The sequence below is a fragment of the Rhinatrema bivittatum genome, chromosome 1, assembly GCF_901001135.1.
Source record: "Rhinatrema bivittatum chromosome 1, aRhiBiv1.1, whole genome shotgun sequence".
Taxonomy (NCBI): domain Eukaryota; kingdom Metazoa; phylum Chordata; class Amphibia; order Gymnophiona; family Rhinatrematidae; genus Rhinatrema; species Rhinatrema bivittatum.
The window spans coordinates 153,501,713-153,517,537 of NC_042615.1; positions in this window are offsets into that span (position 1 = coordinate 153,501,713).

Consider the following 15,825-nt stretch of genomic DNA (forward strand, 5'->3'; position numbering starts at 1 on the left):
TGGACTTAGGCGCACCCCAGGGCGCGTAAGTATTTACATCCACATCTCTTTGCCACACCCATGCCCAGACCGTGCTCCTTTTTTTTTAAATCAAGTGAGATATGCATGCAGCAGCAGTTACGCGTGCATCTGAGTAGCTATAAAAAAATTGGTGGGTGCACACAAGCCAACTTGTGGGCACACCTTCCGATTTTGGCATGTGCCAGGCTTTTAAAATTCACCTTTAAGGTTCTACACTCTGGAGGCTGCAGTCGCAGGCCTATTAGTTATCCAGATGGCAAATGTGGAACAAGAATCTTGTATGTAAAAAATAATTCACAAAATGTCCTATGGCCATGAGTAAAAAACAAACAAGAAAGAAAAGGAAATAGACTTTAATAATTAATGGATATATCTTGCTAAATTGTAACTTAGTGATATTTATATATCAACCAATGATGGGAAAAAATAAACATTAAACATCAAGAAGAAATCACCCATATATCACTGTCTTTTTTCATTAGCTACTTATGTATTTCTTATGATGAGGTATTTAATTATTTTAATGTGTTTGGTTTAAACCAAGAATCTATTTCTTGGGATTATAGCAGACTTGACAGCATCTAAATAATTGTTTGTAATAAAGCTAAGTGAAGTAGAGTAGAAAAAGTTGCTTCATGCCAAGCACGCAACAAAAAGGTTTGTGCATTGACTAGCATCCAAATCAGATTTTTAGATGATCCCAGTTGTTCTACTGAGTCAGACATTGCATCCTAGAAATGATGAATTTCCATTAATCACAAGTTGTTAAAAATTCATGAAGTTTGGCACTGCTCATTCTAACTTCAACTCTCCAACATATCTATTACTTCATTACAAGCACAACAGCTATCAATTAAAAGCAGAGATATATACTGCTGATGTATGAAATTACCTTTGTATTTTTCTTGTATATAATTCTACTGTCATAAAATGATCCAGTCATGAAATGAAACCTCTGTACACTATAAGGAAAAGCTAAGGGGCTTTTCTTCCTTGGGAGGAGTCAGCTTATAGAGATGCTAATTATGTGCTCCTGTTTTCAGGATGCCTAGATCAAAAGAGAGGATGAGATGAGATTCCAAAATGTGTTAGTGAGAAATTTTTGATGCTATACAACTCGTGCAGAATTTTAATGCATATCAGTGCAGGCACATTGACTTCTATCTTTTTTATGACTGGCCTACCCATGCAATAGTGCTAAACAACCATAATTTTAATTCTAGGAATTGATTTAATATTATACTTTAGATTTATAGGTTGCCCCCCTCAAAAAAAAGACCCAAAGCAGTTTAAATACTATTAAAATACATCATCAAAACTACAGTACAACAGACTATTTCATACAATAGCATATTTCAAATTATCAGAAAAAATACAGTACAAAAATGGATGAAATTGCTTTTTGCTTGAACCTGCTTCCCCCCACCAATGAGCCTAGTATTTTTACAATGCACAAGTTTCTTTGAAAACAACAATTTCAATGGATAGATTTTTTCACTTTCACTGATTAAACGTTTTGTAAAAATAGGAGGTTTTGGGCTAATGACTATATAACTGTAAAACCAAACGATAAGGACGGTAACTTTCAAAGCGGTGCGCATTCGTCGGCCCACACCCAGGAACGCAGCTATTTTATAACAAACGCACTTATATGCGTGCATGTTATAAAATAGTCTGGCCTTGCGCATGAGTGCTCCTAATTTTATGTGGATACACATCTGTGCATGGAAAAGATGATTCTACCACATAAGTGGGAACATTTTTAAATGGACGCGCGCCGTCACCCATTGCCTGTTTTACCAGTTCTCCCCAGTTTGCCTAGTTAGCAGATAGGTCCTCCAACCCCCCTGTTTTGATAGCCTGTACACCCCCCCCAGTTACCCCAGACCCTTTGAACCCCTCAGATATGACTTGTTCGTTTTTTTCTTAAACTTACACCTTATCCATTGTAGAAGTAAAGTTATGCAGCAGAGGACCTCGGCATATGTTGGATCAGGTAAGTATTTATACTCAAAATTTCTGGTTCAAGTACTGAAACACCCATGTACCATCCATGCCCCGCCCAGACCATGCCCATTCCCTGCCCCTTTTTGAGATGTGCACGCAGTGGCATTTATGCATGTATCAAGGTGGCTTTTAAAATCCGCTTGGCTCGCATGAGCCTGACATATTTGCACATCCCCTAATTAATGCATTCAGCGAGCTTTCAAAATTCACCTTTAAGCTTAAAGCTTTTAGTTTAGCATCTGAAGCCTTTTCTTACAAATTTAAAAATGCCTTTGACTGTGTGTGTGTTTTTTTCTTCTTGATGTCATGTGAATGTGTGACAGGAAATCCTGCCAGCAGGACCTATGAAAGGGCTCAAGAGCTGTAGAAAGATCAACCATGTTCTTTGGATGCAGCATGATGCCAGAGGCTAAGCCTGAGGGACATTACATTATCAGAAGTGAGGGACATTACAGTTCCACCCACAGGAGATGTGGCTATTTTCTTCCATTTTATTCTACAAGCACTCATCAAAACTGAGCAATATTAAGCATTCTTGTCCTCAATGCATGGCCCACTTCTTTCCCCTGATCCTGTTCTCACCCAATCCCTGATATGGAGATGGAACTTGCCCAGAAACTGATGCAGCCAAATGAATTTGACCACTGAACCAGGTTGTCGGATTTTCACTTCTGAAGTCTCTGGCAGTGATATTTCTGCCATCCAAAGAAGGTCCATGACATCCGAAGTATTTGGCCCATGGGAGTCTGCCAATAGTGCAGTCAGTGCCTAGGGTTGGGTGAGGAACAGAAGTGCATCTCTGGGCCTTGATGCAACTGAAATGCAGTTAGGCCACAGAATAGGGGAAGATCTGGATAGCAATTCCCTGCTTCTGTGATGAGTCCAGGCACTGCTCTTGGACGGGGCTGGTGCTAGCTTTTTTGCTGCCCTGTATGAACAATTACTGTGCTGTGTCCCCCCCCCCTCCCCCAATTCATTCAGTCTCTGTCCCAGGCCCAGGCCCGTCAAAAAAAACCCAGCTCCCTCCTGCAATCTATGTTTTTAAAAACTGATATGTCCAGACTCACCCCAGAAACCCATGGATAGGGAAGGGTATTAGGTACCCTAGGCAAACCTTATAGCTTTGCACTCATGCCACCCCACGTCCCGTCCCCCCCCCCCCACACCCACACACACACACACACACAGTCCCACACCCTTTACAGACACACATAATTAAATTATGCTTTTATAACAAATTTTACATCACAAAGAACATTGAAAAGTACAATCTTCTGAAGCAAAAATATCACTTACAACATGCATATTATATTTACATGCACTCCTGTGGTGCCAGCCAGAAAACTGCAAAAAAAAGACACTTGGAACTCCTGTGGAATTAGATTTTTTTTTTTATGTGAGTTGGGTGTGAGCTTGGCCCTCAGAAAGCCATGAATAAACAGAATTACCATTACAATATAGTAAACCTCGCATACCAAAACAACACTAACAGCCTTATATATGAAAAGTAGGGATGTGAATCGGGCTTCGGACGATTGAAAATATCGTCGATATTTTCAAAATCGTCAGAAATCAAGGGGCTCCCCCAAAACGATAGGAAAACCCCACGATATTGATCGTGGGGGTTCTCTTATCGTTTTGGGGGAGGGCGGGAAAAACGGCACACCAAAAATAACCCCTAAACCCACCCCAACCCTTTAAAACTAATCCCTTTGCTTCCCCCACCCTCCCGACCCCCCAAAAAACATTACAGGTACCTGGTGGTCCAGTGGGGGTCCCGGGAGCGATCTCCCGCTCCCGGGCCGTCGGCTGCCACTAATCAAAATGGTGCTGATGGTTCTTTGCCCTTACCATGTGACAGGGTATCCGCGCCATTGGCCGGCCCCTCTCACATGGTAGGAGCACTGGATGGCCGGCGCCATCTTTAAAGAGCGTACTTTGCATGCTCACTCCTTCATATTCACCTAAGGACCAAGCAGCCAGAGACATCAATGATGTTGGATTATGGACATACCTAGAACATAGTCTTTGGCCATGTGAAGGTGCACAAACTGCTGGAGGTAGTTTGTCCCCAATAAAGACCCAAGACATATTTGTGACTGTGTGCATCTGGGTGAGTGGCTTGCTGTGTTAGCCTTGATCTACATCTGTGTCTGTGGGTGATGTTTGCCTCCTTGTTCCCTCCATTACCACCCCTATGCATACTCCAGAGCGGGCAGTGTATATGCATCCATTTTGAACAGACTGTCTTTCGCCACAAGTGATCCTCAGAGAAACAATTTTAGGTTAGGGCAATTAGTGTAGCTAGGTTTAAAAAAGGTTTGGATAAGTTCCTGGAAGAGAAGTCCATAAACTGCTATTAATCAAGGGAATAGCCACTGCTGTTACTGGCATTCGTAGCGTGGGATCTATTTAATGTTTGGGTACTTGCCAGGTACTTGTAACTATGGATTGGCCACTGTTGGAAACAGGATGCTTGGCTTGATGGACCCTTGGTCTGACCCAGTATAGCAATTTCATATGTTCATATGTTCCAATATGGGTGAGAAAATATCCTCACACTTATTCAAAGACCATTCCACATATGGCCTACACTGTTTATTCCTTGTGTTGAGAAGGAGAGGATGTGAAACTTGCCAGCGTCATACCTCAGATATGGTATGTCACATTTCTGCATGAGTAGATATCTGCCTTTAATGTGTCCCTTCTACCCTCTGCCCCCCACCCCCTGATGTTCTTCCATCTAGTACTTGGAGTGGGCCTATTTCTCCACTTATCTGGGGGTGTGCATGGTTCCAAGACCTTCAGCTGCCAGAGAGGGTTTGCTTTTTGTTGGGGGGGGGGGGGGAGGTTGCTTCAGTCCTGCTAGCAGTCCAAATAGAGGTTCCCTTTTTCCAGACCGTGGCCCTAATTACCCTCCTCTCTGTAGAACAGATCCTGGACATTCCACATAGAGGCTGCCACATCTTTTGCACCTTACTCTGCCAGATGTATACGCTGGCAGCTTATGCTTACAAAGATGCTGCCATATGTAGCTCGATATGTTTGGTTTGCATGCATAGAAGTAGTCACAGATTTCTGCAGTCGATTTTAGGAGACCAGGTTAGCAGCCGATTTTCTCAGCATCACTTGTCCTCTACACAACCTGTGTATTTGGCACCTCTGTCTACTTGCTGGCTACTCTAACAGCGTGTCAGCAGCTGTGTGACAACTGCAGAGGAGTGAGGGAGTTGTTTAAGTTAGACAAACCCTACAGCCCAAGAGCAGACAGCTAGGAAGCTTGCAGCTGCTTGGAAGCAGGCAGACCTCCACAGACTGGCTACCTCCCCTGTACCAGCCTGGCATGTGGATCTGTATAATACTTGTTCACTATCAGAGTGCATTAACGCTATAACGCATTTTGATGAATGACCCAGTTAGCCAGATAAGTCCAAACTTATCAGGCTAGGTGGCGCTGAATATCAACTTCAGAGTTTTTAAAGTATGCACCATATATTTTGTAATTACTTCATTCACAAAAAGAAAGTTGTGTTGTGGAACGACATATTTGGTGCAATAGGATAGCCTTATATGCAGTATTCTTGGCAGGTGTATAACTCAGGCTAAATTATTGTGCATGAAGCATTTAGAAGTTGCAGATCTGGATTTTTTATCCATCTCACACTGGATACTTGATCACGTATACTAAGCATTTTTCTCATAGACACAAAAAGGAAGTCATAATATCATTGGCTTCAATTGGTGATAATTCAGATGGAGTTAGCAATGGGATGATGTGGCTATAACTCATCTTCCATGTAGAGGAGTAGACTCTGTTAGCTTAATAGGCTATGAGCTAGGGAAGCCAGAGTAGAAATCCTTCTAAAATTCCTTATGACATTGGGTGAGTCAATTCACCCTCCATTACTTCAAATACAAACTTAAGGGCTTTTTTATTAAAGGTGTTTTTCCCATTTTGGGTCTGTGGGAAAAATGCTTATAGTAAATAAGGCCCTTGGAATGTAAGCCATCTGGGGACAGTGAAATACCTATTGCACCTGCATGTAATTTGCCTTGAATCACCAAGGAAAGGTTATGAGCTATAAATAAGACATTTTTGTCATATATTGGACAACACAGTTTTAAAGACTGCAAGTTTTAAATCTTTTTGACTTAATATTATAGTACATGCTTTTTAAAACTTTTGAACAGACTTTCAACAGTCAACTGCTTTTCATGGCTTCACTACTTTTGCTCATACAAGTTAGGATAAGAGTATTGTGTTTTGCAAACAAAATATGTTTTGTGCTTACAAAATTCCCTTTATGCAAGTTAATCAGAATAAATGTATGATTCCAGTCACAGAAAACAAAACCACTTCTAAAGCAACATGTCCTAGCATATTTATGCACACAAGAATACTAATAGAGATTCAGAAGCATGGAACTTATCCAAAACATTGAGTAAATATCCCTGCTTTAGCCAAAAACGTCATTAGACGTTTTTGGCTAAAGCAGGGATAAACTGAGTACACAGGATCTCACATGAAAAAATACAAATATGTTTAACTCGTCAGGATTAGCTTGTTCTAGGAAAAGGAAGTAGTTTGAGACTAGAAATGGGAAAGAGACTGATGAGGGATACAAAAACAATGAACATCACAGGTTAGGGATAGGATTACTGCTAGTCAGGGAAGAGGCTGAGGATAACTGGAAGATCGAGATCAAGTGAAATTAGGGCTAACATTCAGCTCTAACCCCTGCTGTAACTAGCATATCCAGGCTGCTTCTGTTTCATAAGTTTGTGACCCTCAAAAGAATCACTCAGAAATAAGTCGTTATCCATATTTCATATCTGTAAAAGAGGGATGAAAATATTTCAGGCACTGAGCATTCTGAGCAGTGAGCAGCTTAATTGGCTGGAGAGTATGGACTTGGTTTAAGATCACCGTACCTTTCTTTTTCAATGGGTGTATTGAACTGTGTTTAAATAGACCTCTCATAGTGAAGGGCGCAAGGCCATCCTTACTGTAATTCAGACTGCCTTCTTTTCCTTCCTTCCCAATGTACTTCACATTCTTCCTCATCTTGGGACCATTTTTCTGTTGGTATAGATGTACATTATCAGGGGTGGGGGAAGGGGAGATACTTTCAGACCGCACACTTTGGGACAATGTCAGTGGCTGTCTACTTACTCTCAAGTTTTGTATCAAAATTTCAAAGCAAGCGGCATGCAAACGCCCCACTTTTGCATCTGATTTTTGTGATGGTAGAGATTTCCTATGGAAAATACACATAAAACTTGAAAATGCAATCTGCATGCGTTTATTTTCTGATCCTGCCTAAAGCATTCTTCCAGCAGCATCTCGAAGTACACGTGTATTGAGGGGAGGCTAATTTTCAGCTGGCCCAATTTAAGAATAAAAATCCTGTGTACCCATCTGAATGATTTTGAAAATTGTCCTGTGAAGGGGCAATGTTAAATAAGGCACATAGTGGCAAGTTACGTGGGTACCTTTTTCATGCCATGTGATGTGAGCGAATTTTCCAAGAGAAATGACCTGTGGTCTTTGCCCCTGTTATTTATTCAGCTCGTGCTTATGGAACAGAAACCAGGATTGGATATTGAATATTCAATTACATGTGCAAAGCTTACTCCCTGAAAGCAAACATGTGAAAGAAGCTAAATATAGCTATATTGTGAAACTATGTGGCTATATTTAGCTGCTCTACATGGAATGTTTTTGGCCCAGTGGATCTAAACAGTTAACTCCTTGACTGGTTAACAAGGTCTTTTTGAAAACTGTCATCCACATCAGGCCATAGTATTATAATTCTTAAAGAAACCTCTGGAACACGACTGTGCCACTAACTAAAACATAGCTGCAGGTATTAAAGTATCACTTCTTATATTTTATCATTATCCTGTTGCTGCAGGTAGGAGGGTGAGGTTTCTGCACTAACACACAAGAATACAATTCCCCAATCATTCCTGTCTAATTGTTGCTTTTAAGTGTCAATAAATCTGGTGCTCAGTAATAATAAGGCTTGGATTATACATTTTCCAAATGCTAGTCAAGAAGAGAGTAATTCTCAAATGGATTTAGGAAAAATAAATCTCAAGTTTCCTCTGCACTCAGGCAAACCAATCCCCACAAGTGGGTTATGCACCTCTACCAGCAGATGGAGACTGAGTAAAAGCTGACTTCACAGATATGTAGTCCTGCTCTGACTACAGTCCGCCTGTATTCTCCGTCTCCAGCAGATGGTGGACATGCATTTCCCTATTGGGGATTGCTTGTAGTAAAAAAAAGAGAAAGAAAAGGAGAAATTTATCACATGCTTGTAACTCCTGAGGTGACACCAGTGTGTCCCTCCTCAGTTAAGTGCTCTTAGTTTGGCAGCCTTTTCAAGCATGGACTTAAAAAAAAAAAAAAAAAAAGAGATGAAATGGTTGAAGCATGAGGGATGCTCGATGATGAAGGCTTTCACCCTCTTCCCACCCCCCCACCCCCTCAGTAGCCGGAGACTTTAGTAATACTTTCAGCCAGGGATGGCTGAGCTCAGGAAAGAAATAAAAATAAATATAAATATAGATAACAAGGGAGAGTAGGGAGGATTTCTTACCCCTATTCTTTCCTTAATGGGTCCTCTCCCTTGATCTGATTGGTTGGCGTATTTTGATTCTTCCCTCTCACTTCTCTGGGGAATTTAGTGAGATGTAGTGGTGCCACGGTCATGGCGGGTTGATCAGCCTCTGGCTAGGCCCCACTCCCAGGCTTGGTTCTTCAAGCCGCATGGTAGCCGCGCCAGCATTTTCGCGTGCTTGTTTGTGCACTTGATTGCCATATGGAGCTGTGGTGATATAGACGCAAACGTGCACACCTACCTGTGCACATAAGGCCACGGCCTATATTTCTAGAGCGATTATTTGAGATTTAGCACCTGTTTGAGCGTGTACTGAGAGCCTACTTTGCGTAATAATGCTCTCAATGGGGGAGGGGGGCTGTATTCTTTCCCGCCATGAGCACTATTAGGTAGGGTCATGAGAAAGTTCACAAGCCAGGCTGAGACCATGATTCTGTTGGCTCCAGATTGACCCAGAGATCATGGCATGCCGGTCTGCAGAGGTTGCTGGTGAGCAGTCCTCTTAAGTGGCCACCCTGGACAGATCTATGGTATAGGGTCCCATTCTACAAGATAATCCAGGTCGATTTTGTCTTTTGGTTATTGCAGCATGGTTATTCTACTGCAGTAATTTTACCATGCTCCAGGCTGGAACTTTTTTTAATGTCTCTGGCTTATGTTAGCGATTGGAGTGTTTTCGAGGCCTGGTATGAGAAGCCTGACTCTCAGCATCTCATAGTGGAAATTCCACTATGAGAGGATTATTTTGGAATTTTCCATGGCAGCTCTCGCCTCTTATAGGGGGTGAGTCAATGGAGGGCCTTGGTTTTCCCCTCCAGAAGTGTTTCGGTTCTTGATGGGACTTCACAATCTTTGTCCTCCCACAAGGAACCTTATTCTGGTTCTGGATTCTTGGCAGGAACTGCCTTTTGACCACTATGTAGCCTCTCCTTGAAGCCACTTTCCCTTAAGACAGTTTTTTACTGTGTGACTCCAGGGGCGGTGCAGATACACCTGTGTACCCTGTTGCCCAAAATGGTTTTGGATTTTCATTTGAATCAGTCTAATTTTCCTACCCATGCTGGACAGGAATAGTGTTGAGAGTGATTTTTGTCTCTCACATGCCTTGGTGGTCGAGTAGTATCTGAGCCGATGTTTTGAGGTTACTAAACAAGTTAAGAAGTCTGATCAACAGTTTCTGCTCCATGGAGGAGGTGTTCAAAGGGTACCGGCAATATAGGTATCTTTAGCCTGTTGGCAAAGGGATGTCATCATCGATACCTGTGTGGATGCCGAGATTTCTTTATCTAAGAGACTTAGAGCACATTCCACTAGAGCTCAGGCGTTATTGTGGTTTGGGAGAGAGAGAGAGAGAGAGAGTGAGAGAGAATCAATCTGTCACTCTACTATTTATATCACTGTAAGAGGGAGCACTATTAACTTGGAGCAAGGTTTGGGGGGTGGGATAGGTTTTAGCAGCAGTTTTAGATATACAGTCAGAGATACGAACCGCAAAGTTAACATCAATGAAGATGTTTTGTCATTTGCATTGATGAAAGGTAAAAGAGGAGTTGATTTATACAATGTACTCTCTACCTAGCTCCTCTCTCTCTCTCTCTCTCTCTCCCTCTCTCTCCAAACTGCCATTTCTGATAAAAACCTTATTGGTCGGTAATGCGAAAAATAGCGCGAAGTGGAAATTACTGATGCGGTACAAGGAAAATTAGCCTAACCACACCCCCTTTTTATCATGGGCGCTCTTTCTGCTCTATTTATAGCATTTTAATGAATCTAGCGCAAGTGTGTGACTGTTGGCCCCACCCTGGAACACTCCTAGATTTTTACATGTGCATGCAAAACCTAAACTACATGCATACTTCTGATGCTATAGCGATTATTATTTAAGAAGCTACTTACATGCATATATGCTAATTTTACATACGTGTTTTGAAAATTCACTCATTTTGAATACATGGAAGCAGATACAAAAATGGGATGAATTAGCACACGTTTGAAGCTTGTGATTGAAAGCATTACTTTTAATTAAATGTGACAATCTAAAAGCCTTAGAAGAATTAAACAAGTTTTGAAATTTGTATAGGAAGAAGATGAGAATCATGGCATAATTCTTGATATATTTTTCATGATTTTAACTTCATTTTCCAGGACTGTATTCCAGCTTTTTTTTTTTTTTTTTTAAATGAGCTTCTCTGTCAGCCCCTGCCCTTTCCTGAGCAATCACATTCACCCATTAACCTATTCCCCTACTGATATTTTAATTTTCCAAAGAAACTCCTTAAGACTTTGCAGCCTGAATGCTCAGTCATTTCAGATCCAAGCATGAGGTATGTATATGTGAGATGTACCCTCCACTTTAGATAGATTTTTTTTTTAAAGATGAATTAGGAATGTATTTCAAAGATGCAGGATTAGATAGTGGTCAGCATGAAAGCCTTGACAATTGGCGCAACAGCATATTGAGCAGAGAAATAACCATTTTTGAAACGTGTAACTCTTCTCTGCTCAGTTTACACTGAAGGAATTACGAAAAAAATAATAAACCAGGTCTGTATTTATGACATGTCAGTCTTCTGTTGCCGTCCCCCATCTGGCATCAGCTGAGTCACAAAGCTGTTCTTCTACAAGAAGTTTCTCTAGAAACAGTTTCTTGTAGGACCACCCTAGTGCCACACTCCATCACGCAGAGGGATTTGGGGTCAATCCCCAGCTTCCACCACTGAATTGCCTCCAGTCAAGAACAGCCACCGCAATGCCTAGATCAGGGAGAAACTATAATAGAGAGTTGTCAATTGAGGCTCATGGATGCTAGATCCAGTACTAGTTCTGATTGAACTGGAAGTCCAAAGGAGCAGGAGCAAACCATCCTATCAAAAAAAAAAAAAAAAAGAAAAGAAACTCTTGCAGATTGATACTGTAGTTCTTTATCTTTCCTAGTTTTATCTCCTTCTCTTCTATGCACTGTTGTCTTCAATTGTATCATTCCGAGATTGCAAAGTTCATGGATCACACAATACTTTGCTGAAAGCATTTTAAAATGGTAATAATAGTAATAAGAAATCATTTGCCTTAAATATTACATAGATTGCATCCAGTCAGGTGTACTGCTTGTATAACAATAGTAAGCATTCTTTCCATTTCAGTCTATTAAATCATTTTCTACTTGACCTTCAAGACTGTGTTCATTCACATAAGCTGTAACCTGTTCAACTAGTTTTTTAAGACACTTCCTGATTCTTCCTATAAATAAGTGCACTAAGAAAGGCTTCACATTTAGCCAAAATAAAGATCTGATTTTTTAACACTAGATTGAATCTGAGCATCACACATCTTTCACTATAACCAAGCAGGGACAGATTAAGTGAAAGGCAAATTGATGAGCGCACTAGACCTAGAGCTCCTATAGCCCACACAACTTCTAGCTCATCATATTTCATGTAGTAAATCAGTTCTACTACAGTCTATTTTATTTTTCATATTTATTGACTGCACTTTCCAATGAGATACAAAACGGTGTACATCTAATTTATCCTTCTGTCATTTGCATAATGGACTTCCACTTAAATTGATTCCCTGCATTTTCATGTTTGGAGTGTCCAAATGCAATCCAGATAAGTCTGGGACTTAGCCAGACAAATCTATGGTTTTAAACATTTTCCCCTGCTGTCCAAATATTTTTTAGCCACATAATTCATTATCTGGCTAAACACTTACTGAGATAAAAAAAAAAAAAGTGTTCTGAAGGCAGGGCTTAAACTTGGTCAGATAGCACTGAATATCAGTGGTAAAAACAGGGCTAAGTGTAGACAAGTAAATCTAATTGTGATAAAAGCCGGTCTAGGGTTATCCAGGTATATGTACCTGGATAACTTTGGCCTTAACTGACTATATTCAAGCAGTGGCATACCAAGGGTCTCCGGCGCCCGGGGGCCAATGCATTTCTGTGTCCAGTGCCCCCCCCCCCCCAACACTTGTACTAATGCTTAGGGCCACAGAGAATCAGTGGTGGCTCTAGACAGAAGAATTTGGGGGGGGGGGGGGGGGAGTCAAAATGACATTTCCTTATCACACCCACCTCCATAGCATGGCCCCCTGCTTTAAAACTGGCTATAAAAAAAAGTCTTAATATGAAAGTCCAAAGGGTCTTCTGCTTAATTTTAAAAAGCTGGCTAGTTTCACACTTCTAGTAAAACTACTATTAAAATTATTTGATAGCTTCATTCAACTAATTCTATATGGCTATGAGAGTGAAGTCTAGAATGTATACAGGAAGGGAAAGAATGTCAATATAAATCCAGCACCTCCAGTTCTGTAACACTGTGCAGCCACAGAAATTCCCCCAAACAGTGGAGCTTGGATGCTCCCCTTACAGCTCATCATACAAAAAGATATTTTCAAATTCTGGTGTCACCTCATAGTAATAGCAGCACAAAACACCTTCCACTGCCAGACACATTATGAACTAACACAAATCACCGCAAAAAAGACACTCAAAATCTATACAGCAAACCTATCATAATGTAACAGCAGTAACACTAAGGACTCAAACAACAACAAGAACCCTACGTGTGAAAAAGCACAGGTAAATATTACACTGGGTCCTAGAATACCAATACACCACCTACTAAGGAAATAAATCAAAACTGATTGCTATAGATCCCTACACAGACACTACACACTAGCACAGTGGTTCTCAACCTTTTTTCTGTCGGGACACACCTGAGAGATGGTTCTTACATGCATGACAAACTGACCCATGATCGTCACGGGGCTAGTTGTAAAAGTACAGTTTGCATCCAGGGGAACCCCCCTGACCCACAATAATGGATGTAAAGCAGAATTATGACATTCCCCATACAACTCACCCTACAAAAAAGATATTCTGGTTCTGGTGTCATCTCAGTAACAGCAACTCAAACTCCTTCTACTTCCAGGCTCAATAGCCCTACTTATGAAAAGACAGCAGTTTACCACCAATGCATGTCCTCTTGAGAAAGCACAACAAATAAGACTGATACAAACGCTTACATACTAGTAAAATATCTCATCTCAGTAACAGACACAGAACTGACCTAACATACTCCCAGGATGCACATAAACTAATCCGCACACAGTTACACCTGTATTATGGAATACACTCAAACAGGAGCAACCCTATCTATGAAAAGGCAACACTACAAATATTAAATCAGGTCCTAAAAACCAATACACCTCTTATTAAGAAAACAGAACTAGCAAGCAGCTATAGATCCTCACACAGAAATTGTAAAACTATACTAATAAGCAGATTAAATGTTTCAAAACAACTATGGACAGAATAACATCCAACAATTAAAAACTCATAAAACTATTAAACATTCTCCAAACACCAATAAAATATTTCAAAAAAGCAGACATCACATAATATTAAATAATTAAAATGGCAGTCAATCAAGAAAAATAAACTTAAAAAGCCAACTTTACTTACCCCCTCCAGCAGCTCTCCTACTCCCCTTCCATGCAGGTCGTGGCACACACCAGAAGCAGCAGTAGAAGCTAAGCTCTATACTTATGGTCCTCTTCCTTAGTGCCCATGTCTCTCACACACACACCATACCAGTCATACCCCCATGACCAGTTTCTGTCTCTCACACACCAATCATCTCCCAGTCTTTGACACACACACACCAGTCACCTTCCTGAACAGTTTCTCTCATGCCATACATACACACAGGCTTCCCACTCCCGTGTTCTACTTACATATATGGGCTTCTCACTCTCACAATCACTTTCTCTGTCTCACACACACACACACACACACACACACACACACACACCAGTCTCTCACTCCCATGCTTGTTCTCTCCACATGCACAGGCTTCTCATTCCCGTAATCACTTTCTTTCTCTCACACACACACACACACAAACACACACCAGTCACCTGACCTCTCTCATGCATACTCACACACACACACACACACACACAGGCTTCCCACTCCCATGTTCTCTTTCAGATATACAGGCTTCTCACTCCCATGCTGTGTCTCACACACACCCAGGTTTCTCATTCCCATGCTCACTCTTCACATGCACAGGTTTCTCATTCCCATAATCACTTTCTTTCTCTCTCTCTCACACACACACACACACACACACACACACCAGTCACCTGATCTCTCTCATGCATACATTCACACACAGGCTTCTCACTCCCATGTTCTCTTTCAGATATACAGGCTTCTCCCTCCCATGCTGTGTCTCACACACACCCAGGTTTCTCACTCCCATGCTCACTCTCTTCACATGCACAGGCTTCTCATTCCCATAATCACTTTCTCTCTGTTACACACACACCATTCTCTCTCTCATTTCCATGCTCGCTCTCCACGTGCACAGGCTTCTCATTCCCTGAATCACATTCTTTCTCTCACATTCACACACACACCAGTCTCTTTCTCTCACACACACCATCACCTTACCAACCAGTCTCTCTCTCATGCATGCACACACACACACAGGCTTCCCACTCCCATGCTCTCTCTCACATAATCAGGCTTCTCACTCCCATGCTTTCTTTCACACACACACACACACACACACACATACACCCCACCCCCCCCCCCCCCCCCACAACACCAGGCTTCTTACGCCCATGCTTTCTCACATACCCAGATTTCTCACTTCCATGCTTTTTCTCTCTCTCACACACACACATCAGTCACCTCCCTGACTAATGTCTCACACTCTCACATACACATCAGTCATCTCCCTGAGCAGTCACTTTCATTGTCTCTCACATATACACACACATCAGCTCTCTGACCAGTTTCTCTCAATCACACACATGCTCTCAATCACACGCAGGCTGGCTGCTTCTCTCTCTTTCTCTCACTCACTTACTCTCCGTCCCCCCCCCACCCCCGAGCACAAATGGAAGCTGCAGCAGCCTCCTCCTCCAGCCCCCGCAGGCCAAGAAAGAAGAATTTCATCGGCCGCGGGAGGCTCATGCTTCTGTCTCCTTTCCCGATTACTGGCTGCTTCGATTGCTTGGGGGCCGGTGCTGCTGCCGCCGCTGCTATTTTTCCCACGCGGCACGTCTCTTTCTCCTTCCCGCGCAATGAGTATCACTTCCTGTTCCAGGTCACGAGGGGGGGGGCGCGGGAAGAAGAAAAGGCCAGCCAAAGGTGCCACTG